A 27,330-nucleotide genomic window follows, 5' to 3' on the forward strand; every position below is an offset into this window, starting at 1 on the left:
ACAAAATTCTTCACCTTTCCAATTGACCAAGGTAACATCCAGGCCTTGTTTAGAATGAGAAACTTGTTGAGCATGAGTTTCTTGAGTACTATCTTCTGAGACAACAATATTATTTTGAACCATGAGTGCTTGATGTAGCATACCATTCAAACAAGTAGTCTGATTATGAGGTTGGTTGCAAGGATAACACCAATCATAATATGATGCCATGTTGATTTGAGCTGGGATGATATCTTTGGATGTGCTGGTAGTGTTGGGATTGTAAGGTATATTGGATCTTTGGTTATGATTTCTTCTTTGACCCTAAGGGTTAGCTTGATAAGGAGGTTTGTTCTACTAATTGTTCTGATAAGGGGCTTGATAAGGCTTGGTGTTCTTGTAAACTTGTTTCTCAATATTGGTCATTTTGTTACCAAAGCCTTGGAACATGGTTTTCATTTCATTTTTAAACTCCTGAAACTCTTGATTTGGGAGTGTGACAGTATTTGCTTGGGCTGTAACTTGATAATTCAGTGCTGGTAAAGGTGGGACAACAACTAGAGGAGGCTCTAAAAGAAGTACAATAGGCCGTATTTCTGGAAATAGGGGTATTGGGGGCCTAGGGACTATTTTACCATCCTGAATTAGGTAGTTTTCTTCTCTAATAGCAACATCAAATGCATTTGGTAGAGTATTTGAACCCATAGACTGAATCATGACCAAAATGTCACTATTAAGGGCCCTAAGATAAGATATAAATGCATGTGTAGGAGTAGGCCTTACCATGACAGGGATTCTGCTCCAAGTCTTCTGGAAACTAAAATTGAAGTTGGTCATTTTCTCTCGAGGGGATTTTTTTATGGTACTCAGCTATTCTAATAGTAACAATGAAGCTACATTCTCTTGTGTGATATGATGTACACCACACAATGAAGCTACATCCCTTATATATTCGATGGGAGTGGTCTGATCTTCTCCTGTGAAAAAAGGTAGGCTTTTCAATGCTGCTACAAGAATATCATCATAATGAGTAAGATTCAAAGGGCTACCTTGATTGAAAGGTACAAAAGGCTAAGCTCCTGGCAGAGCCATTGGGATAACAAGTCGATTTACTTGTGCTATTTGGGTAATAGATAGTTGAATTGGAGTAGTTGCAAAAAGAGGATTTATGTGGGTGGCAAAATTAGGCTGAGAATTAGGTAGAGGAGAAGAATTACACAAGAGATCAAAATCTGGAGTTTCCTGAAAAACTTCAAATGAAGAACTTTCTGGAAACTCAACTGCTGATTTTGTTGCTTTCTTTGTCTTTTTCATTGTCCTTGACCTTCTCTATGATGGTGGTAGCTCAATATGATCAACCAAATCCTCGCTCTATCTAGTTTGATACTTTCTCATATGCTACAACATATCACTGAATCTGCAAAGAAACCAAGAAAATGAGTTGCCAAGCATGAAAATTATTGCCTCTGAAGGCTGGAATTGCTACTTCTCACACCAAAAGAAGCAAGAGTGAATATTTGTTGAACTGAGATAGCTCAAACAGGTCCCACCGTGCATGCCAAAAATGTGTCACTCAAATTGTACCCGTAATGCACAAGCTGAAAGCTCAAGCAACTTGGTGACACATGGGATAATTCTTAGGCTTGTGGGTTGCCTATAGTGAGAATTAACCTCTAGATGAAGGGTTGGTTCCATGTGAATAACTCTAAATCTTTACTGAGAAAAGGGATAGGAAAAAATTAAAAATGAAACCAGAAAGACTTCGCGAATGCTAAACCAAAGTGAAGCATTAATAAGATATCCCAAGATGACAGAAATACACTCCTAAAAACACCAGTCTGCACAAATAGACTTCTGGTTCATAACACATAAATATTTCATGTAAAGGATTTAAACTTCAAGAAATTGAAAGGAAAGAAAACTTTCACAATCAACCAAATGAGCCAATTTATCACAATGCACAACCTGTGACTTATAAATGAGACAAAAAATTTAAAAGGTTATTTAAACAATAACACAATGAACTAGCTCTCAATCATGAATAAGAAAATGAACTATAAAGACATAAGGCATAAGATGATAATTTTTATTCAGAATTCTATCATAAAACTGCATATGAGATACAAAAATGTATTCTCTACTAAAACCAACAAGAGAATGATCAAGAACTAGGGAAGAAAGATAAAACTTTTTTCCCTTTATACAAGAACCTTCCAAAAGGTAGAGGAAAGATAACTCTAGAATGAGTGAAGATGAACTCCCACTGAAAAAAATATCTTTTCTGAAAACTGATTTTCACGTACAAATAAAAAAACCACCAAAATAGGCTCCAAAACATGCAAAAAGAACTCATGCAAACTTTCTCTCAAGTGGGTAATTTAGTTCAAATTCTTAGTCAACTAAAGGTTGACCCATATGGCACTCAAAATCAAGCCTTATCACCTCAAGATCATGAGAAAAACTCATACAAACTTTTCTTTGAGCTTAATAATCGCTTGCATTAACCGGATGACTTCTTCTTATTTTGCATGGATCCCTAGATGCTACCTTGCCTGCCACCACTTTCGGCTTCTGACTATAACTAGCATTGCTTTCTTCATTGGGTTATCGGGTTAGCACTGAAACACTTATTCTAATGGCCAATGATACGCTTGCATTTCACCTGCTTTTCTATTAGGTCATTGGAGTAGCATCGAAATACTTACTTTGATGTCCGATGATATTTTCCAAACTGCGCACTTCCTCAACGGTTTCTCCATCAGGTCATCGAAATAGCACTAAAACACTTATTCTGATGGCTTATGATATGCTCCCAACTGAATGCTTCCTTATCAGGTTCTCGGCATGGCGTCAAACATGTTATTCCGATGGCTGATGAAAGTTCCATCCTCAGTCATTGGGTCATGATGGAAATCCTAACGAGTAGTTTCCCACCGTGACTTGGTGACTACCATCGGATCTTCTCTGATTGTCATCGATCAACTATGATCTACTCAGCCTTTAACTCTCCTTAGTCGCTCTCCCTGTCTATCAGGCCTACCACATGTCACTTCCTGGTTGGTTTGTAGGTCCACCTTGTCTGCCATCTTAACCGCCACTGGACCTGGACCCACCTTGTCGCTAAGTCACAATGATAACTGGGCATGCAACTTTTCCTTGTGCCTTAACGACAATCGTTGGATCTTTCAGACTTGCACGACCTTTATCTCACCTAGGCACTCACCTTTTCCGCATGTTCTTTGTTGCCAAGTCACAGAGATAACTGTCGAGCTTCTTTCTATAGTGGTATAGCGATAGCCCTTAGATCTTTTGGTCTACCGTTGATCTTCCCTCAACTTGCTCAACCTTTAACCCTGACTGATCTTCTCTCTTGTGTTGCGTGTCAACATGTGTCACCCCCTGATTGGCTTTGGAGATTTGTTTGGGTACCACCTGTCCGTTGGGCCTGCCACGTGTCTTGTTCTATTGGATATTATTCTTTCGGCCAAACTTCTCTCTCGACAAGCCATTTACCAGTCTCATCGAACCTATAATTTCATCGATTTTATTATTTTATCGATGGGATTGCTCAATAAGTCACCCATCTATGCCATGTCACCAGCCACTGGACTACCACATATCCTTGGTCTTATACCCTCTTCTCTACCACATCATTAGTCACCAAGTCACAAATGATATCCGGTGAGCATCTAACCATCGTGACATAGCGACAGCCGTTGGATCACCGCGATCTGCGTCTGATCTTCCTTACTTGCTTGACCTTTAACCTCTTCCCACCAGTCGGTCACAAAATTTGGATGCCTTGAGATGCATGCACATGTGGGGTCCACTGGGCCATGAGCCACTTCTTGTCAAAAGTTTGTAAGCTTTGACACTATAGTTATATGTGTTCTTATATTTAAATGCGATAAAATCCCTCTGTGCGGCCAATGGATAAATGGTTTTCCTGCCTGGCGACTAAAACCGCTTGGAAGCTCTCTGCCCTTTTAAAACCCTCTTTGGCACCCAATTAAAAAAATTTACACAGGTCGATTGCATTTTCTCTTAGTTTCTTTTGGCCTTACATCAGCCACATAGGGGATTTGGCGATACACTTGCCAAATGAATTTGCTTGAAGGTTTTAATAGCTATGCCATTTCATCTGCAATGGAGCATAAATATCTCTATGATCTACAACATGTTGAGCTCAACCCTTATGGGAGCCACATTTTAACCCACATGTTGTCTCACTTTTCCTATATCTGCACATGAAGCAAACAAGTTAGACAAAAATAGTGCATTTCTGATTTCTCATTCATGATTTGACCTTTTCAAAATGAATGAATGAAAGGCTTCATTAGGGTACTAAATTTGGCATGTGCAAAATTTGGTAACAAATACATAATTTTTAATTTAAAGGATTTTAAAAATCATATATAGTTTTACATCTTCACATTATTATATGAAAATATATTTCTCAAATTTAAAATTCATCTCAGCTTGATTTTCTTTAGGCACGTGAATAATCAAATGCCTTACAACCAAATATCATGGATTGTGAGATGATAGGTTTTTTACCTATACACATTACATATGATGTTTTATCCTCAATAATACAACAACTACAATCCAATATTTTTATTCCAAATTTAATTTTTTAAACATATTTCTAGCTCAATGCATTAAGGTTTTGTTCATTCTTTTGTTACCATGTTCAATTTTGGTGTATAAGGTACAATTTTTGTTTTATAATGCTAGTATACTTACAAAGTTCTCCTAATTCATCAAATAAATATTCTACTATTTATTTGAACTTAAAATATAATTTTTTTATATATCTATTTTTCTACAAGTGCATTCAATTTCTTAAATTTATACAAAACTATAGATTTGTACTTAATAAAATCTCTCTCTCTCTCTCTCTCTCTCTCTCTCTCTCTCTCTCTCTCTCTCTCTCTCTCTCTCTCTCTCTATTATGGCATCCTAAAATTTTACCCTTGTACAATTTTGATTGCATTAGGTTCCTACCTTAGCATTTGCATGCCTTGGCCTAATTGGGAGCTGATTATGCTCATGCTCCTCATGCTTTGCATCATTTTTTACTTTTTCTATACACATGACACCTTATCCTAGCCCTAAATAGTGGTAAGACCAAGGTTCCATACTCTAGTCCTAATTAGGACCAGCGCACCATGTTCTAGTCGGTGTCCTAGTCCCCCCTAATTTTTGCCTCTTTAAAACCCTTTGCCCTATTTCAAAATTAAGCAGGAATTCCAGCTCTATATTAGCTCATGTCAGGAAATTAGCAAGTTTTTTGCCGGTCAAGGATAAAAGGAGGTTTCCCCTTCTCATTTGACACATATCACATCAACTCAAAAATCATTATACACACATGAGATCAAGTAATCAAGCATCCAAGAACAATTGAGCATTATCAATCTTCCTTCAAGCCTTGGAGCAACTTTAAAATCAAGAATCAAGCATTGAAGTAGACATCTTTCATCCTATTTTGTTGAAGACTTCATCAAGCCCTAATATTATGTGGAGACAAACAAAACTTCACAAGGAGGTATATCATTTGATTTTCAATCATTATTCAGCAGGGTGAACTCACAACAATGGCTCCCACTTTTTTTGCCACTTTTGACACTAAGATGAACATTTTTAAAATAATCTTCAATTTCCAACAACTATAACTTTTAAATTATTAAGAATTTGAAGATGATGTAAATTATTGATTTGTAGAATTTTGTCTATAGATTATGTATAATTATTTTCAATTTTTAAAAAAAATTTCCATCTCCCTCGAAAAGTAGTTTTTTTACAGTAAACTACATTTTTTAAGAGTGATGTGCCTCTTGAAATGCATAACTTTTTTTCTATAAATGGTAAAAACTCAATTCTTTCAAATTTGGGTTTATAACATCAATATCCAGGGCTTGAATTGGTTTGATAGTGATATGCATTGGCCATTTAGAGGAATTGATTATGTGTTTCATTCATGTTTTTTCATTGATGTCAACACTAGTTGTTTTGGCTGCTTTACCAACACCCTTCTGGTCCCAATAGGTTGTTTGGTTTCTAGTTGGATTGGATTTGGCATGAGCTAGTATGCTTTGGTATGTTTGGGTTATGGAATTGTCTTATTCATGCTCATGTTCAGTCATTTGGTTTTTCTCTAGTGATCGGATGCTATCTTGCTTGCTAGTAAGCTTGGTTTGTGGTTTCGGTGAGGGTTTCACCAGGAGAGATTTATTGAAGATCTTTGATGATATGCATAAGTGGTGTTGGTGCAGCTTCTAGTGGAGATTCAGGATGTTGATGGTGTTCATGTTGGGGACTTGGTGGATTTGGATCATTTATTTAGTGTGTGTGGACTTATATTGGGTCTTGATTTATCTAGGTTATGGACCGGCTTAATGTAACATGTGGATTGAACCTCTCGATGTGTTTCTGGTATGTCTTATGGGTTGGATATTATTCGTTTTCTCTTAGGATGACATGTTTTGTAATTATGTAATTGTATTATTGTCTGATGGCTGACCTGATTGTTTATGGTTGAGGGTTTGTATATATATGATGTAAGATCTCATTGTATATCATCATGGAATGGGATATGGATATGTAATGAGCGAATAATGTAATAATAATTTAGGCAGAGGATTTGGTCAATCATTGGAGATCAAGTTGGGTTTATGTAAGAGGATTTAGTCCTCTGGTATTGAGCTTAACCAGAACTGTACTCAGGCATAGGAGATGCTATCTTTGTACTTCATTCTTTCTTCTGGATTGTAGTATGGATTTTTATGTAGTCAGTGAGACTCCTTTTGTGATGAGTAGTACACTCTAGGCTATTGGCCTTCTTGCAAGTGTAGGCCCCTCAATTATAATTCACATACTTACTTTAGAAGTATTATCTGACTGTGGGTAGGCTTCCCGCTATGGTTTTTCCCTTTACCGGGTTTTTCACGTACAAATCTTGGTGTCATGTGTATGGTATTTATTCTTTGATTGTTTTTTATGCTTAATTGGTATATGTTCTATTTTGGTAATTGGTTTAGGAATTCCAGTATTAATGTTTTGGGTTCTGGTATTAAAGTTTTAATTGCTTAAGGTTCTGGTAATCTGAGACAACTGATTCACCATCCCCTCTTAGTTTTCTTCTAATTATTTGAATTGTCTAACAATTGGTATAAGAGATTTGGTCCTCTCTATAGAATCTTAACTTCTTGAGGAAGATCCTATGGCGACTAACAATTCAAGTTCATCTAGTTCATTTGGAGTTATCTTTCAAAGAGATATTCCTAGGCTTGATGGAACAAATTATAGAGTATGAAAGATTCGGATGGGGACTCATCTGAGATGCCTTGGCAAGGAGATTTGGGAAATCATATAGAATGGTGTTACACCATATAATCCAGCATTTGGCAATCCTCCTCTGACAAAATTAGATAAAGAGCTAGAGAATGATTGTAGAGAAAGAGAAGCCCTCTTGTGTGCACTTTCTAATCAACAAATAATGGGATTAACTGATAAATTATCTGCAAAGGCTATATGGGATAAGTTGGAGACTCTTAATGAAGGTGACCCTACTATGAAGATCACTAAACTTGATGGTTACCGGGTGAGATATGAAAACTTGAAGATGGAAGAAGATGAAATGATTACTGCATTCATGGAAAGGGTTAATGAGATTTTTTTTTGGAATTCAATGTTATGGTGGAACTCTGAGTGAAGATGAAATAGTTTCTAAAGTTCTGAGAGCTTTGCCACTAGCTTACAAGATGAAGGCTATTGTAATTAATAAATTGAGAATAATGGCTAATACTTCTATCAACGAAGATACCTTGGTTTGGAAATTATCTGCTTTTGAGCTTGAAGAATTTGTACCTTCTAGAGCTATGAAGTCTAAACCTTCTTTTCATGCATCTGCATCATCAACCAACAAGCAAGATTGGAAAGCTTTATATGCAAAGGAATTATATGATATGAAGAGAGAAGATGATGAGTTTGAGAAACTTGAAGCCCTATTTGCTAGAAGAGTACCTAAAGGACCGATAGGAATTAAGTATGAAGGAAAAGAACATTTTAAATGTGTTGCATGTAATAAGATAGGCCATTTTGCATCTAGATGTCCTGAAAGGAATTCAAGATTTGAAGAGAGAGCTAGAAGATACTTTAAGCCTAACCCTAGATATCAAAACAAGTATAAGTAAAGGAAAATCAGAGATAAATCATGCTACATAGTTGATGAGGAAGGTGTGACTGAATCTGATGATGAACCAACACTTGATTCTGCTAGTGGTTTCGGCAATGGGAAGGAATGGGTGTTCTTGGCTATCAAAGAAGATGTTCTAGCACTGGAAGAGAATGTACCTGAAGAGAAGGCACTTGTTGCTAAAATTAAAGACAAGGATGAATGGGTAATTGACAATGGATGTTCACATCATATGACTGGAGATAAAAGGAAGTTTCTATATTTGCAAGAATTTTATGGTGGTCCAGTTAGATTTGGAGATGGAAAAGCATGTATGATCAAGGGAAAAGGAACTATATCATTGAATGATAAGCACAATAATAATAATGTTTATTATGTTGAAGTTTTGAGGCATAATATTTTGATTGTAGGATAATTGGTGGATAAGGGATTTCAATTACATTTCAAGGATGAAAAATACAAAATCATTAATAGATTTGGTTTGGAGATTGCAACTAGTACACAGACAAAAGGTAATATATTTCATTTGAATTCTGGTGAGAAGACATGTTTGATTGCACAAATTGATGAGAGTTGGCTATAGCATAAAAGGCTATGTCATGTGAATTTTGAGTGCATGGTTAAGATTAGTTCAACCAAGACAGTTAAAGATATACCTAAGATTGTGAAGCCCTATAATCCGGTATGTAAAGAATGTCAAGTGGGAAAATAAGTTAGAACCTCTTTTAGGAGTATACAAGATAAGTCTAATGATGTTCTTGATCTTATTCATATTGATTTGTGTGGCCCTGCTAGAGTTAAATTTTTTCAAGGTGATAGATATTTTATGCTAATCATTGATAATTATTCTAGAATGATGTGGGTTACTTTTCTAAGGGAGAAATCTGAGGCTTTTGAAAAGTTTAAAATATTTAAAGATAAAGTAGAAACTGAGATAGGATTGAAGATTAAATGTTTGAGGTCAGATCATGGTGGATAATTCACATCCGGTGAGTTTAATAACTTTTGTGAGAGGCATGGTATCAGGAGACAATTTTTTGCTCCCTGGACACCTTAGAAAAATGAAGTTCTAGAAATGAAGATCATAACTATCTTGGATGCTACTAGAAAAATTATGATGGAAGCTAGTCTACCTCATATCTACTAGAGAGAAGCAGTGAGCACAATAGAGTACATATCAAAGGAGAAACTGGTAAGACACCTTATGAATTATGGTTTGGAAATACACCTACAGTTATGTATTTCAAAATCTTTGGTAGTAAATGTTATATAAGGAGAGATGAAATCATTGGAAAATTTGATCCTAGATGTGATGAAGGCAAATTTCTTGGTTATTCTAATGAAAGCAAATAATATAGATGTTATAAAAAGAGATTTCAGAGAATTATGGAGAGTGCTAATGTCAAGGTGGATGAGCTAAATAGAAGTCAAATCAAAGTTTATGAGCAAGAACCGACAGTGGAAATGATCATAACTGAACTGGTAAAACCTTTACCAGAATAGAATGTTGAAATAGTTACTCTGGCAGTATCAGAAAATTCAATAGTAACTAAAGAACTGGGAAGAGGAATAGAGAGTCAGAAGACTCCTAGGTATGTGAGATTGAATCATTCAGAAGATCAGATCATTGGGGAAAAGAATAATGCAGTGATGACAAGAAGAAGACTAGCAACTAATCAGGTATGTTTCATTTCTCAAGTTGAACCGGTATCACTAATTGAAGCATGTAAATATGAATTTTGGTTGAAAGCTATGGAAGAAGAATTAGATTAGATTGAGAAGAATAACACATGGACTTTAGTTCCCCGGCCTAAAAATAAGAATGTTATTGGAACTAAATGGGTTTTTAGGAATAAATTGAATGAAGATGGTCAAGTTGTAAGGAACAAACCTAGATTGGTTTGTAAAGGATATTCTCAAAAGGAAGGAATTGATTATGGTGAAACTTTTTCACTTGTAGCTAGGATTGAAGCTGTAAGATTATTTCTTGCCTATGTTGCACATAAGAACTACAAGGTTTATTAGATGGATGTTAAGTGTGCCTTTTTGAATAGGGATCTTGATGAGGAAGTTTATATTGAGCAATCTGATGATTTTTCACTTTCTAATGATAAAAACATGGTTTGCAAGTTAAGGAAATCTTTATATGGATTGAAACAGGCACCTAGAGCTTGGTATGCAAGGTTAGATAAATATCTTTTGAAGCTTGGTTTTACTAAGGGTAATGCTTACAGTAATCTATATTAAAAGGTCACTAATGATGATATACTGATTATTGAAGTATTTTTTGATGACATTATTTTTGGAGGTGAAGATAAGTTATGCATGGAATTTTCTAAAAATATGGAGAAAGAATTTGAAATGTCTATGATTGGGGAAATGAAATTTTTCTTAGGTTAGTAGATTAATCAGATTGAAAGGTATTTTCATCTGTCAAACTAAGTATGCTAGGGAATTGTTGAAGAAATTTGGCATGGAAGATTCTAAACCGGTAAGTACTCCTATGGTTACAAGTGATAAATTAACAAGGAAAGATGAATCTGCACCAGTAAATCCTACAAGATACAAATCTATGATTGGAGGTCTACTATATTTGACTCACACTAGGCCTGACATAATGAATGTTGTTTGTATTGCATCAAGTTATCAAAGTGATCCTAGAGAAAATCATTAGTGAAGTGAAAAGAATTTTTAGATATTTGCAAGGTACATCTTGTTGGTTAACGGATTGGATTTCTCAAAATTTACAAATAAATACCCCTGTTGCCCAAATAGAAAACCAATGATAACCAGCAATTGGGTAAATAATTATTGTTCTTACCCTCTGCATTAAGATACAACTCCCTATATAATATTTAATGAATTTTGAATAATTTTCTCTTTATGTGATTCACTTTTAAATAGAAAGTAAACAAAAGGCTTCAACATTCATTAGTCAACACAATATGAATGCTTAATGATGGATAATGAAATTCATAATAAGACGTTTGATCTCAAATGGAAATTAACTCTCAGGATGATAAAAGAATGTTTGAATTTTGATTGACACTCACTCATGTCTCATAGGACAAGGGGAATCAGAAAATTCAAAAGCTTACAGCTAGTTTCATTTACCAAATTGATTCACAGACTTCAAATGAAAAATCAGAGAAAAGAAATTGATACACGAACACATCATCATTCCAACAGAAATTTTGTGCATTCAAAACACACAGATTTCTCAAGTTGTATCATATATTTCATTCCACTCAAAGATGGGTATTTCACTGAAATTACAAGTGAAATTAGTCTGATCCTTCCAGTTTTTCACCAAAGCAAAAAAAAAAATTATATCCCCCCCGCAAAAAAAACATCCTTACAAATATATATAGCCGCCAGGCTTAATTGTCCTTTTTAATTAAAATGCAAATATGAAATTCCAAAATCAACCACCTATAACTGAAACCTAACTAAACGGCTACAAGCTGTAAATAGAGCCATAACTAAAAGAACAGAAAACAGCCTAAATTGTCTCTTAAGTGTGCGTGGTGCCACATATATTTTGCCACTCCATATGAGCCGCAGAGAAATTATGAACTACTTGGTAATGTGGGAGACCTATGTGCAAGATGCATTGCTTCCAGACTTCTTTATCCATACCCACCCGCATGACTTTAGTTTTATGCACCTCTAAATGATCCAAACAGACAACCAACATGGATTCAATGCGGGCCACTCTGGTGAAGTCATCATGGGTAAAGGATTTTGATTCTTTAATAGAATTGATTTTCCCTTTGAAATTCTGCACCATATATACTACCTATTCAATGGTTTGTCCGTCTTCCTTCAAAAGTGGTACATCGATGCACTTCAAGTCTTTCTGCATCATGGCAATGAGTTCTTTCAATTCTTTTAGCAACTTAATGGACTCTTCATGACCTTGTTTTATGATTGAATTTCTCCATTCAATGTTTTCCTTGGCCACATGCAGTACCTTGTCATCTAAATCATTTACTACCTTTTCTGTAAGGAAGTTCATGACGCCATACTTCTATACATCTCTCATTTGAACCAGTACTGCAGGCCATTTTTTCCTTTCCTTTTCCCATGCTGACACCTCTATTTCTAGCTCTTCAGTCACAGTCACAACATCCTCGTATGCTTTTACCAGATTAGCAATGTACTCTGTTCCTTGCTGAATTATGAACTCAAGCCACTCTTCAAAGGTTTCCGCTAGGACATGATTTCTCTGAACCTTATCCAATAAATTCTGGTTCATGGGAGATCTAGGATCAAAATTTTGAGGAACCTGTGATAGGGGCGATGGGCTGGGATGATGAATGACGTTAATATACTCTGCTATATGCTTCACGATCTGCTTCAACTCTCATTTGTCTTTCTCATCTTTCCATTTCTGGACAACATTCATTTAGTAGAGGACTCTAAGTGTTTTGCATCAGCAACCCTTGAAGCAGTTCCTAAATCAAGCTTTTCAACAACAAAATCCTGCTCCGTTGCGTTTTCTGGATCTTTGTCAGAAATAGGCCTAGCCACTTCAGTTACCCAGTGCTCTGTATTCTCATCCACCTCCAGCATAGCTTCTTCTTTTAGCTTTTTGGACTTAGGTGTTTTTCCGAGGCATTTCCTCACCATATCTTCCATGGGCACACTGATAGGGACTACATTGCATTTCTTACTTATTGATGCTCCTAACCACCTTGAAACATTTGAGGATATCTTAGCTAGCGTCGTTTTGACATTCAGATGAATCAATGGTCACCAAAGTAGTCACTTGATCGGGGCCTTCCCCAGACTGCTCTTTTTCTTTACCTGCATCTTGAGCTATAGGAATGTATGTTTCTGGTTCACCCATACTCACTTGCGCGTCCTCAGTATCAACAACTATGATGGTTTCTTTTCCTGTGATGTCTGCACCTTTCCTTTTACTTCTGGAACGGGTGACTCGAACCACTGAGGGGCCAAACAGTGGTTCTTTAAGTCTTCTGGTTTGAACCTTTTCACTTCAAGTACCAGTGACACCTGCAATATCAACAACAATGTTAGAAGAAGAAATTGGTACAGTAGTATGAGATTGCTCAACTGATTTCTCGAATGAGCCGGCAGCAAATTTTATTCCAGGCCTACGCTCTCTTAACCATTTCTCCATTCTCCTTATTACATTAAAGGTTCTTGACTGAATATTTTCTTCTTCTTTCCTATCCCAATCAATTTTAGGTATAGGTTGCACATGAACTCTTTTATTGAACTCTGGGTCCAATACATCTTCATCTTCTGCTTCTTGTATTCCTACAATGTTCATGGGCAGTTTCAAAGTAATAATTTGTTGTACAGTGAACCTTGACCATAATCTTCTAATTGGGGTATATGTTTGAAGTTCACATCAACATTCAATTGCTTCATTGCATATTCTTTTCTTTTGAACCCCTGCCAAGCAACATATGGTGGCAAATTCATCTTCTTGAGTTCCAATTCTAAGTTCAATGCATCAAAAATAGTTTGGCAACTATAATGTCCGGGTTCAACTGGGAAAATTGCTTTAGATTCACTTTTCATCCCAAATCTCTTATCCACATGAGCTAGCTGTCTGCTAATTTCTAAAAGTACATAGCTGTCGAGAGCATATCTGGGTAATTTGAAAGGTTCATCTTCAAAGCCTCCAATTCGGATATAGGTGAATCTAGGAAATTGAATGAAACAACTCCCATATGTGGTGACCAACTTTAATGCCTCAGGTGACACCCTATTATTCAAATTTCCCTGCAGTTCAAAAGTTAATCTTCCCGCAAAGACATCATTCCATCTCAAGAAATTTTCTGTGTATCTTTGTATTTGCAAATGTGGATAGCACTCATAGACCTTCATTCCATTATCCTAGGGTTCCTGGTGTAATCCTAGCCATTCTCTGATACATGCTAAAATATAGATCAAGTATGAAGTCATGTGAAAATTAGCTGTGCCAACAAAATTACTCAACCCTTCATGCAATCTCTCAGTAATTACTTGTGCCCAGTCCAAGTATTTCTCACCAACTAATAATACCTAAATGTAAAAATACATCCAGTCCTCCCAATAGAAGGCATGTGAATTCCCCTTAAGCCTGTTCAAAAGGACCACAATATCCCTAACTTCTGTGATGAAATGTTCTCTTGTTAAGGGTTTGGGCAACCTAGAACCTCCCTTTTGTATTTTAAGGAGACATTTCCTGGCTATGATGTTCTGATAAACACTTCTCTTCTCAGAGAAAAATGCGTATGAGGTTCCTATGGACCAATCTTCATATGACTCTTTGTGAGGAATTCCAATTGTAGCCATTACAGTTTCTCTGTCAATCCGCACTAGCATGTCTCCATTATTGGCTCTAATGCACCTATTACTAGCATCATATCGGCTCATACATGCATACACTAATTCTGGGCAAGGAGCAACAATTGGGAATGCAGCGGCCTCAACAAGACCACTATGAACTATCTTTTCCATTATGGAATCAGCTGTCGAGTTCTTGGCCCTCTCTAAAAAGTTATCTAACTCATCCTGAATGAAGGCTGTATCATCTAACTCTGGAAGGGTACTAACCAAGCATGATGTTCGACCCAATTTGGGCAGAATCAGTCTCATTTTTGCTTTAAATTGCGTCAATTAGACAACATTCAATTCTGAAGCAAAGAATTACACTTTCCAATTTTCAAAACTAAACATAGCAGGGGAAAATAAGCAATTGAACTCACCTGTCTTCAACATCAAATTGTGAAACCCTTGGAAGAACTGAGCTAAATTACCTTCTACGTCTCCACTCTTCGCCAACAGCAACAATAATTACTTTACCTAACGCCCCATATTTAAAGATGGAAAAGACTAAAATGAACCAACACACACTTCGGCCCAGCTTATTCTCCATGTGAAACCACTCGTGATTTGATATAATTCTGACATGCTTATTAATTAGAAATCAACTCTGCACTATCGACATGCCTTCTCATGATTGTTTCCATAATTACAATTTGAAAACACGAAAACCAAGGAAAATTCTGTTTTGATTGCGCCGCCTTTTTTCATGACACCATCGGGCTAAGTTGAAAACACTACTTTGAACCTTGAACTCATTTTTAAAGAAGTTCATTGGTTCAAAGTTCAATGACAACAAGTCACATTTGCAAACAAGTAGAAAGAGACGAAAGGAACGTTCAAAAGCACAAGAATGAACCTTGAACCTTGAACCGTTTCAAAACAAAAGTTCAATGGTTCAAGTTCAAAGCGAACACAAGACAAGCACTGAAAAGATAGCCGCAAAACACAAGACAAAAGACCGATTGAACCTTGAACCTTGAACCGTAAAGGTTCAAAGTTCAAGTTCAATGACTATGCTAATGACAACTTGGAACTTTATGGAACACATTTCTCTTGAACTCAAATTGTGAACTTTATTAAAGGTTCGATGAATGAGTACAAAGCTCATTTAATGAAGACTTAAGTCCTAGAAAATAATTACCCTCTTTTTTTTTTTTGATAGGCTATAAACGAAAAATAAAAAAAAAGGGGGCAAGAATTGGCTCTTGCTGGGGAATAGGACTGTGAAGGACTAGGAAGGAACTTAGGATCTCTGGTTTCACACTAAAACAAGGATGAGGATACAAAATAGGAATGGCTTGACACAACAAAACTGACACGACAAAACCGACACAACAAAACCGACACAACAAAACTGAGCTATGTACAGAAAAATGTGAGGGACACTCGCTTACAATTTGTAGAGCTTGAGATCCTGTCCATTATAAGATAGGGGAAGGATAGTACCATCCATATACGCGAGCCTGAAAGAATTTGATCCCTTCACCTCATGAATTAGAAATGGACCTTTCCACAAGGACTCAAATTTTCCATGTGCTCCTCTCGGTTCCCTTCTTTTGTCCCAAAGTAGAACTTGATCTCCTTGCATAAATTTCCTCAGCCTGGCTTTACAGTCAAAAATCTGTTTAACCTGCTACTGATGTTCTATAATATGGTCAACCAATTTTTCCCTTTCCTCTTCTATTCTAGCCAGATGCATAATCCTCCTTTCTAGTGCATTTTGAAAATGTGAATCTTCAATAACTGTCTGTAACTTGGAAGCTGCCAATTCAAGAGGAAGTGAGAGCTGAGCCCCAATACCATACACAAGTTCAAAGGGTGACATACCAATTTCTCATTTTGGTGATGTCCTGTCCGCCCACAGGGTCTCATATAACCTCTTATGCCAATCCTTAGCATTTTTGCTGACCAATTTTTTCATGATGTTTATCAGATTTTTGTTACTGGCTTCTGCCTGACCGTTACCTTGTGGATAATAGTCAGAGGAATGCACCAAGGAAATAGCGTGATCATAACAAAACATGAATATTTCTGTAGAAGAAAAACTTGTAGCATTGTCAGTCACTATCTTCAATGGTACTCCAAAACGAACCAGAATATTTTCCTTTAAGAACTCACATATTACTTCTAAGGTTGTTCTCCTAACAGGCACTGCTTCTACCCATTTAGTAAAGTAATCTATAGCCATGAGAATATGTTTATGCCCAGCACTGGAAGAAGGCGTCAGCGGACCAATGAAATCTAGTCCCCATTGCTTAAAAGGTTCTTCCACAACTACTGGCTTGAGAGGTAAAGTAGCTAGTTGTGGTTTCCCTGAAAAGAATTTACATTTATCACACTTTGCAACCCAAACATAAGCATATTTAAACATACTGGGCCAATAATATCAATTTCTTAATATTTTGTATGTGGTGACTATAGAGGAGAAATGACCTCCACAAGCATCATCATGAAATGACCTCAGCAAAGACTCACGTTGTGCCTTATCCACACATCTCAGGAAGGTTCCATCCAGACCTTTCTTATAATATGCCACCAAAAATAACATATTTAGCTGCTTTTAATTTCAGGTTTCTCTTTTCTCTAGGGGACAAATGTGTAGGACATTCTCCATATTTCAGGAAAAAGGCTACATTAGTGAACCATTCATCCTAAAGGCTAACAAAAAGAGCTAAAGGCAAACTTTCTTCTTCTTCTTTATTTTCTGCCATTAGACGACACAATCCCTGTCCACAAACTAACTTCGTTGGTCTGATATCCAAATCAAATTCTTGAACCTTTGAAACCCAGGTTGCTCTATTATTCAATCCCACCTCTTGCTAAGTCAAGATACTTTTAACAACAGAATTAGACACAAGGACAATTGAATGAGAATGCAATATGTAATATCTAAAATGTTTAACAGCTTTAACAACTGCGAAAGCCTGCTTCTCATTCAATGAATAGTTTAACTCATGCTTTTTAAGCGGAATACTCATAAATGCAATAGGAAACTCTTCACCAAGTTCATTCTTCTGTAGGAGAATACCAGACATTGTGTGTTCTGATGCATAACAATAAATAATGAAACCTTTTTTGAAATCAGGATTAATTAATGTTGGAGCATGAGCAATGGCCTTTTTAACTTCTTCAAAAGCTTTCTTTGCATCCTCTTTCCATTTAAAGATCTATTTCTCACTCATCATTCCTACAATATCTTAGTGATTTCAGCGAAATCTAGCACAAATCTCCTAAGAAAACTCACCTGCCCAAAGAATGATTTGACACCACTCCTGTCTAACGGCAAACTTAACTGTTGAATTGCTTTAACACGATCAAGATCGATCTTAATACCATCTTGAGAAACTATATGTCCTAAAAGTCTTCCTTCAGTAATGCAAAAAACTGATTTCTTTGGGTTAAGGGAAATACAATGATCTCGACACCTTTGCAACACAGTTTCTAAATCCTTGAAATGATCTTCCCTTTTCTTGGAGAAAATTATCAAATCATCTAGATACACAACAATGATTTTACCAATCAGATGACCAAAAGAAAGGTTCATTGCCCTTTGGAAAGTAGCTCCAGCATTTATTAGGCCGAAAGGCATGCGGTTATAGGCAAAAGTTCCCCATGGTGTTGTAAAGGTGGTTTTGTGTTGATCTTCTTTTGCCATGATTATCTGATTATAACCAAAGAAACCGTCAAGCATAGACATCATCTCAGACCCGGCAACAGTTTGGAGAATGTGATCCATTGCAGGTAAAGGATAATTATCTTTTAAGCTAGCCTGATTCAGATTCTAGAAATCAACACAAATTCTTATCTCTCCATTTTTCTTGCAAACCGGAACAATGTTAGCCACCCATGTTGAATGATGAATTGGATAGATTATCCTCGCTTGAAGCATTTTATCTATTTCTCTGAAAATTGCATCTGCAACCTTTGGGTTATAATTCCTTAATTTATGCCTAAAAGGAATCGCTTCTGGCTTTAGGGGAATATGATGCTGAAATTGACCATCTCTAAAATCTTTCAAATCTTCATAGGACTAGGCAAAAACATCAAGAAAATTTCTCAACAGTTCGATGTACAAATGTCTTTCTTTCGGGGTGCAACATTTACCCAAATTGACCATTTTGGGATTCTTTTCCTCACCAATATTAATCTTCTCATATTCACTTGATGTATAAGCATTGTGGGAATCAGTTCTTCTTACAAACTTGTCATTACGATCGAACAGGCTCTCTAAAGTTACCAATCCTTTTGGAATTCAATTTCGCTTAAGTTGAACTACTCCCTCTCTGAAGCTTCCCTTCTCATCTAGACAAAATTCATTACATGGGTTTTCTGAACCTTCAAAATAAGAAGAAGCAAACATAGCAGCATTTTGTAAGAACTTATCAATATGCTTATCATCTTCAAACACTTGCCAGAAATCTGAATTATTAGGGACGTTTGGGTGATAAATTACTTCAATTTTGTAAACATCCGTACCAAAATCCGGATGTGGAAGTAGTAATGATGCCGATACCGCTAGGGAATCTACGCGAGAATTTTGACTTCTAGGAATAGCTTCTATTGAAAACACATCAAAATACTCAATTTCATCCCAAATTCTATTTCTATAATGCTTGAGCCTCTCATTTTTCATAGAATAACGATTGCGTACCTGATTAACAATCAATTCTGCATCACCTTTAGCACACAATAGTTTAATCCCTTTCTTCTTGACTTGCTCAATTCCTAGCAACAATGCCTCATATTTTGTGGTATTATTTGTATTTTTAAACTCCAACTTAACTGAAAAAGGAAAACTCTCACCCTGTTGAGAAATAAGTACCACTCCAGCACTGGATCCAGCAAATGCACAACTCCCGTCAAATTCCATTATCCACAACCCTGCAGTGTGATCATCTACATCTCCTAACATATTTTTAGTGTCATCAGAGAAAAGCAAGTAGTTACCAAATTCACATTCCTGATACAATATTTGTGATTTTGGATCCTCTGGAGGAAACACTATAAATTTAGATTTTGGTTCTGGTATGAGAGTAATTTTCTGTCTTCCTATAGGAATCGTTGCCTCAGACCAATCTATTTTAATCTCACCACCTAGGTCTTTACAAAAAGTTCTACTCAACAACATTCCGTAACTCGCTGGAATATCAGCAACCAATATTGTGAGCTTTACTCTTTTATTGGGATAAACTGCTAAAGCCACTTGAGCATCTTTGATCTAACCAAGTAAAGGAATTTGTTTAGAATTCATTGAGAAGCATTTACCAAAGGTTTTAGTAAGTGTGAGACCTAAGGCTTTGGCCATTGTGGAAGGCATATATTATCTAAAGCTCCCTAATCAATAATATAGTTATTAAGTTTATAACCATTGATAAATAGGGATACGTAGAAAGGCTCAAGTTTCTGGTCAAGCACATGTGATGGTCCTACAGATTCATTAACTGCCTCTTTTGATGTAAAAGCATTGGCTTGTTCTGTTAACCGAGCTTCAGTATTGAATGGTAAAGACTCAAAGCTTGACAATACATCTAAGGGCTGCAACTGAAAATTTTCCCTCCGCACATACTGAATCAACTTTTCTAGCTCTTTGGGATTCAACCTGAGGTATTCAGCAGGAGAGATTTGAATCTTTGATGTTTTACAAAACTCAACAATATCAAAAGGGATATCAGACTCAGGTCGCTTCAATATTTGAACCTCTTGAACCTTTGAACTTACTTCTGAACTTCGGTTCATAGGTTCCTTACCCTTAGTTGAATTTTCATAGGATGCTGGAGTGCTTGTATTTTTAAATTGATACTGGTTTCTAGTGAAAATAGCACAAGAGGGATCTTCAAGGGTTACCAATATATCTCCTTGTCTATCTGTTTCAGATTCATATTCAAGGAAGTGTATTCCAGAGTCGCCAGGTTGTCCATGAATTTCCTCTATTGAGCCAGGTTCATTTAGAACTTCTCCTGTACTAAGCATCTATACATGTCTCACCATTTCTAGATAAGAATTACCATCATGGTCATCTGTTAAATGGAAGACACACATATTTCTCTTGGGAGGGGGTGCTTCAATGGCTAGTCTTTGCTGAGTTGGGGACAATTGTAAATCTTTATTTCCTGTTCCGGCAGGCTAATTATTAGGCCATCTTGGAATGTCTTGATAAGGTTGAGGATAGGATGTGTTAGCCTTGGGGAGCTGTCTCTTGAGGGTGATCACATCATTAACCAATCTTTGGATTATGGGATCAGAGGGAGTTGTGGAAGTTGAAGGCTGTGAGTTAGCAGCTTGAACCTCTCTTTTCCATTTGCCTGCGTTAATCAAATCATCTTCTAATTCTACTGCCACTTATGAACCTATCCTCGAACCTAGTTAATCAGAGACCTTCTACCACTTTAAACCTATCCTCGAACCTAGTTTTCAAATCCTGCCAGTTTGTTATTACACCATTCGGCAAATGGTAAAACCAGTCGGCTGCTATTCCAGTCAATGTTTGAATAAACAACCTTACTGCTACATCTTCATGTTGAACCGCCAACACGCCACATGAAACATTAAAAGCATTAAAATTCTCATCAACTGTAAATTTTCCATCACCATTAAACTTAGGTAAATTTTCTCTAGAACCTTTAGGTAAGGGATTTAAATTTACTCCAAGGGCAAGTGGTCCTATTGTTGGACCCCAGGGATTATTTGTAGCCATGGGAAGGACAATATTTAGAGGGGTGGGATTAATCACAGTGGGAAAGACAACACCATGTAAGGTCAAGGAGTGACAAACAGAGGATTGGGCTGGAATAGAAGGAGATCTTGGGGGCCTACTTCTTGCCCTTCTTTGAGGTGTGAAGGAAGGGTAGGAATTTAGGTTTTGCAATTCTTCAAAAGTCAAATCCATTAATCCTTCTCGCCTTTGGGATCTAGTATATCTTCTGGTCTCCTGTGTGCTCACACCCTATAGACTACAAAATGAACTACGAACCAATTCAAAGTAACTTATGGCTAGAAAACTAATCTTACAATTCGACTCCCCAGCAGAGTCGCCAAAAATCTGTTGGTTAACAGATTGGATTTCTCAAAATTTACAAATAAATACCCCTGTTGCCCAAATAGAAAACCAATGATAACCAGCAGTTGGGTAAATAATTATTGTTCTTACCCTCTACATTAAGGTATAGCTCCCTATATAATATTCAATGAATTTTGAATAATTTTCTCTTTATGTGATTCACTTTTAACCAAAAAGTAAACAAAAGGCTTCAACATTCATTAGTCAACACAATATGAATGCTTAATGATGGATAATGAAATTCATAATAAGACGTTTGATCTCAAATGGAAATTAACTCTCAGGATGATAAAAGAATGTTTGAATTCTGATTGACACTCACTCATGTCTCACAGGACAAGCGGAATCAGAAAATTCAAAAGTTTACAGCTAGTTTCATTTACCAAATTGATTCGCAGACTTCAAATGAAAAATCAAAGAAAATAAATTGATACACGAACACATCATCATTCCAACAGAAATTTTGTGCATTCAAAACACACAGATTTCTCAAGTTGTATCATATATTTCATTCCACTCAAAGATGGGTATTTCACTGAAATTACAAGTGAAATTAGTCTCGTCCTTCCAATTTTTCACCAAAGAAAAAAAAAAATTATATCCCCCCCGCAAAAAAAACATCCTTACAAATATATATAGCCACTAGGCTTAATTGTCTTTTTTAAATAAAATGCAAATATGAAATTCCAGAAACAACCGATTATAACTGAAACCTAACTAAATGGCTACAAGCAATAAATAGAGCCATAACTAAAAGAATAGAAAATGGCCTAAATTGTCTCTGAAGTGTGCACGATGCCATGTATATTTCGCCACTCCATATGAGCCGTGGAGAAATTATGAACTACTTGGTAATGTGGGAGACCTATGTGCAGAATACGTTGCTTCCAGACTTCTTTATCCATACCCACCCGTGTGACTTTAGTTTTATGCACCTCTAAATGATCCGAACAGACAACCAACATGGATTCAATGCGGGCCACTCTGGTGAAGTCATCGCGGGTAAAGGATTTTGATTCTTTAACAGAATTGATTTTCCCTTTGAAATTCTGCACCATATCTACTACCTATTCAATGGTTTGTCTGTCTTCCTTCAGAAGTTGTACATCGATGCACTTCAAGTCTTTCTACATCATGGCAATGAGTTCTTTCAATTCTTTTAGCAACTTAATGGACTCTTCATGACCTTGTTTTATGATTGAATTTCTCCATTTAATGTTTTCCTTGGCCACATGCAGTACCTTGTCATCTAAATCATTTACTACCTTTTCTGTAAGGAAGTTCATGACGCCATACTTCTGTACATCTCTCATTTGAACCAGTACTGCAGCCCATTTTTTCCTTCCCTTTTCCCACGCCGACACCTCTGTTTCCAGCTCTTGAGTCATAGTCACAGCATCCTCATACGCTTTTACCAGATTAGCAATGTACTCTATTCCTTGTTGAATTATGAACTCAAGCCACTCTTCAAAGGTTTCCACTAGGACATGATTTCTTTGAACCTTATCCAATAAATTCTGGTTCATGGGAGATCTAGGATCAAAATGTTGAGGAACCTATGATAGGGGTTGTGGGCTGGGATGATGAATGGCATTAATATACACTGCCATCTGCTTCACAGTCTGCTTCAACTCTCATTTGTCTTTCTCATCTTTCCATGTTCTAGACAACATTCATTTAGCAGAGGACTCTAAGTGTTTTGCATCAGCAGCCCTTGAAGGAGTTCCTAAATCAAGCTTTTCAACAACAAAATCCTACTCCATTGCATTTTCTAGATCTTTGTCAGAAATAGGCCTAGCCACTTTAGCTACCCAGTGCCCCGTATTCTCATCCACCTCCAACATAGCTTCTGCTTTTAGCTTTTTGGACTTAGGTGTTTTTCCGAGGCATTTGCTCACCATATCTTCCATGGGAACACTGATAGGGACTACATTGTGTTTCTTACTTATTGATGCTCCTAACCACCTTGAAACATTTGAGGATATCTTAGCTAGTGGTGTTTGACAATAGGATGAATTCATGGTCACCAAAGTAGTCACTTGATCGGGGCCTTCCCTAGACTGCTCTTTTTATTTACCTGCATCTTGAGCTGCAGGAATGTCTGTTTCTGGTTCACCCATACTCACTTGCGCATCCTTAGTATCAAGAACTATGATGGTTTCTTTTTCTATGATGTCTGCACCTTTCCTTTTACTTCTAGGACGGGTGACTCGAACCGCTGAGGGGCCAAATAGTGGTTCTTTAAGTCTTTTGGTTTGAACCTTTTCACTTCGAGTACCAGTGACACTTGTAATATCAACAACAATGTTAGAAGAAGAAATTGGTACAACAGCATGAGATTGCTCAATTGATTTCTTGACTGAGCCGGTAGCAAATTTTATTCCAAGGCTACGCTCTCTTAACCATTTCTCTATTCTCCTTATTACATTAAAGGTTCTTGATTGAACATTTTCTTCTTCTTTCCTATCCCAATTAATTTCAGGTATAGGTTACACATGAACTCTTTTATTGAACTCTGGGTCCAATACATCTTCATCTTCCGCTTCTTGTATTCCTGCAATGTTCATGGGCAATTTCAAAGTAATAATTTTCTGTATAGTGAACCTCGACCATAATCTTCTCCAAACTTCAAATTCATCATAGCAATCCTCCCAATAATCTTCTAATTGGGGTATATTTGTGAAGTTCACATCAACATTCAGTTGCTTCATTGCATATTCTTTGCTGTTGAACCCCTACCGAGCAACTTATAGCGGCAAATTCATCTTCTTGAGTTCCAATTCTAAGTTCAATGCATCAGAAACAGTTTGGCAACTATAATGTCCGAGTTCAATTGGGAAAATTGCTTCAGATTCTCTTTTCATCCCAAATCTCTTATCCACATGAGCTAGTTGTCTGCTAACTTCTAAAAGTACATAGCTGTCGAGAGTATATCTGGGTAATTTGAAAGGTTCATCTTCAAAGCCTCCAATTTGGATATAGGTGAATCTAGGAAATTGAATGAAACAACTCCCATATGTGGTGACCAACTTTAATGCCTCAGGTGACACCCTATTATTCAAATTTCCCGACAGTTCAAAAGTTAATCTTCCCGCAAAGACATCATTCCATCTCAAGAAATTTTCTATGTATCTCTGTATTTGCAAATGTGGATAGCACTCATAGGCCTTCATTCCATTAACCCAGGGTTCCTGATGTAATCCCGACCATTCTCTGATACATGCTAAAATATAGAGCAATTATGAAGTCATGTGAAAATTAGCTGTTCCAACAAAAATACTCAACCCTTCATGCAATCTCTCAGCAATTACTTGCACCTAGTCCAAGTATTTCTCACCAGCAAATAATACCTGAATGTAAAAATACATCCAGTCCTCCCAATAAAAGGCATGTGAATTCCCCTTAAGCCTGTTCAAAAGGACCACAATATCTCTAACTTCTGTGATGAAATGTTCTCTTGTTAAGGGTTTGGGCAACCTAGAACCTCCCTTTTGTATTTTAAGGAGCTAGTTCTTGGCTATGACATTCCGATAAACACTTCTCTTCTCAGAGAAAAATGCATATGAGGTTCCTATGGACCAATCTTCATACGGCTCTTTGTGAGGAATTCCAATTGCAGCCATTACAATTTCTCTGTCAATCCGCACTAGCATGTCTCCATTATTGGCTCTAATGCACCTATTACCAACATCATATCGGTTCATACATGCATACACTAATTATGGGCAAGGAGCAGCAATTGGGAATGCAGCAACCTCAACAAGACCACTATGAACTATCTTTTCCATCATGGAACTAGCTGTCGGGATCTTGGCCCTCTCTAAAAAGTTATCTAACTCATCCTAAATGAAGGTTGTATCATCTAACTCCAGAAGGGTTCTAACCAAGCATGATGTTCGACCCAATTTGGGCAGAATCGGTCTCATTTTTGTTTTAAATTGCGTCAATCAGACAACATTCAATTCTGAAGCAAAGAATTACACTTTCCAATTTTCAGAACTAAACAGAGCAGGGAAAAATATGCAATTGAACTCACCTGTCTTCAACATCAAACTGTGAAACCCTTGGAAGAACTGAGCTAAATTACCTTCTGTGTCTCCACTCTTTGCCAATAGCAACAATAATTACTTTACCTGACGCCCCATATTTAAAGATGGAAAAGACTAAAATGAACCAACACACGCTTCTGCCTAGCTTATTCTCTATGTGAAACCACTCATGATTTGATATAATTCTGACATGCTTATTAATTAGAAATCAACTCTGCATAGTCAACATGCCTTCTCATGATTGTTTCCATAATTATAATTTGAAAACACAAAAACCAAGGAAAATTCTGTTTTGATTGTGCGGCCTTTTTTCATGACACCATCAGGCTGAGTTGAAAACACTGCTTTGAACCTTGAACTCATTTTTAAAGAAGTTCATTGGTTCAAAGTTCAATGACAACAAGTCACATTTGTGAACAAGTAGAAAGAGATGAAAGGAACGTTCAAAAGCACAAGAATGAACCTTGAACCTTGAACCGTTTCAAAACAAAAGTTCAATGGTTCAAGTTCAAAGCGAACACAAGACAAGCACTGAAAAGATAGCCGCAAAACATAAGACAAAAGACCGATTGAACCTTGAACCTTGAACCATAAAGGTTCAAAGTTCAAGTTCAATGACTATGCTAATGACAACTTGGAACTTTATGGAATGCATTTCTCTTGAACTCAAATTGTGAGCTTTATTAAAGGTTCACCGAATGAGTACGAAGCTCATTTAATGAAGACTTAAGTCCTAGAAAATAATTACCCTCTTTTTTTTTTTTGATAGGCTATAAACGAAAAAAAAAAAAAAGGGGGCAACACATCTGAATATGATTTGTGGTACCCTAAGTATGATGACTTTACTTTTTGTGCATACATAGATGCAGATTGGGCAGGAGATGTTGATGACCAGAAAATTACTTATGGTGGAGCTTTCTTTCTTGGAAAGAAGTTGGTTTCATGGATCAACAAGAAACAATCATGTACTTCTTTATCTACTACTAAAGCTGAGTATGTTGTTGTTGCTACTAACCATACACAAGTTCTATGGATGAAGAAAATGTTGAAAGACATTAAAGTGCATTGCATTGGACCGGTAGTTATTCACTGTGATAACTCTGCTGCTATTGACATATCAAAGAATTCACTCTAAGACAAAGCACATATATATCAAGTATAACTTTTTGAAGGAGAAGGTGGAATAAAATGAGGTTAGACTGGTTTATGTGAACACTAGAGAGAAGATTACAGACATTTTTACTAAACCTTTGCCTAAAGAATCATTTGAGTACCTCAAAGATAGGCTAGGGGTTTATGCCCCCCTAAAGAGAATTGATTGATGCTATTTTGTATCAATTTGGTTTGCATTATTAGAGATATTATTCATTGTGGACTGATGTGGGGATACTACTGCTCAGGGGGAGTAATTATCCTTTTGATTCAGTGGTTTATGTTTTTTCTTTGATATTTATGTCACGTTTCTAGCATTGATGTCAAAGGGAGAGAGATATTCATGTGAAAAATAGAACTTTACAGAGATATCATTCATAGGGGGAGTTTGGTCTTTCTCTCAGAACTTCGTTGATATATCTTTGTGTGGGAGATTTGTTTGGCATTTCTTGGTGCTTAGATGTTTTTCACATCTAGTGTTGCCATCAGTGCCAAAGGGGGATATTGTTGGCCATTTGGAGGAATTGATTATGTGTTGCATTGATGTTTTA

The sequence above is a fragment of the Cryptomeria japonica genome, chromosome 5, assembly GCF_030272615.1.
Source record: "Cryptomeria japonica chromosome 5, Sugi_1.0, whole genome shotgun sequence".
NCBI lineage: Eukaryota > Viridiplantae > Streptophyta > Pinopsida > Cupressales > Cupressaceae > Cryptomeria > Cryptomeria japonica.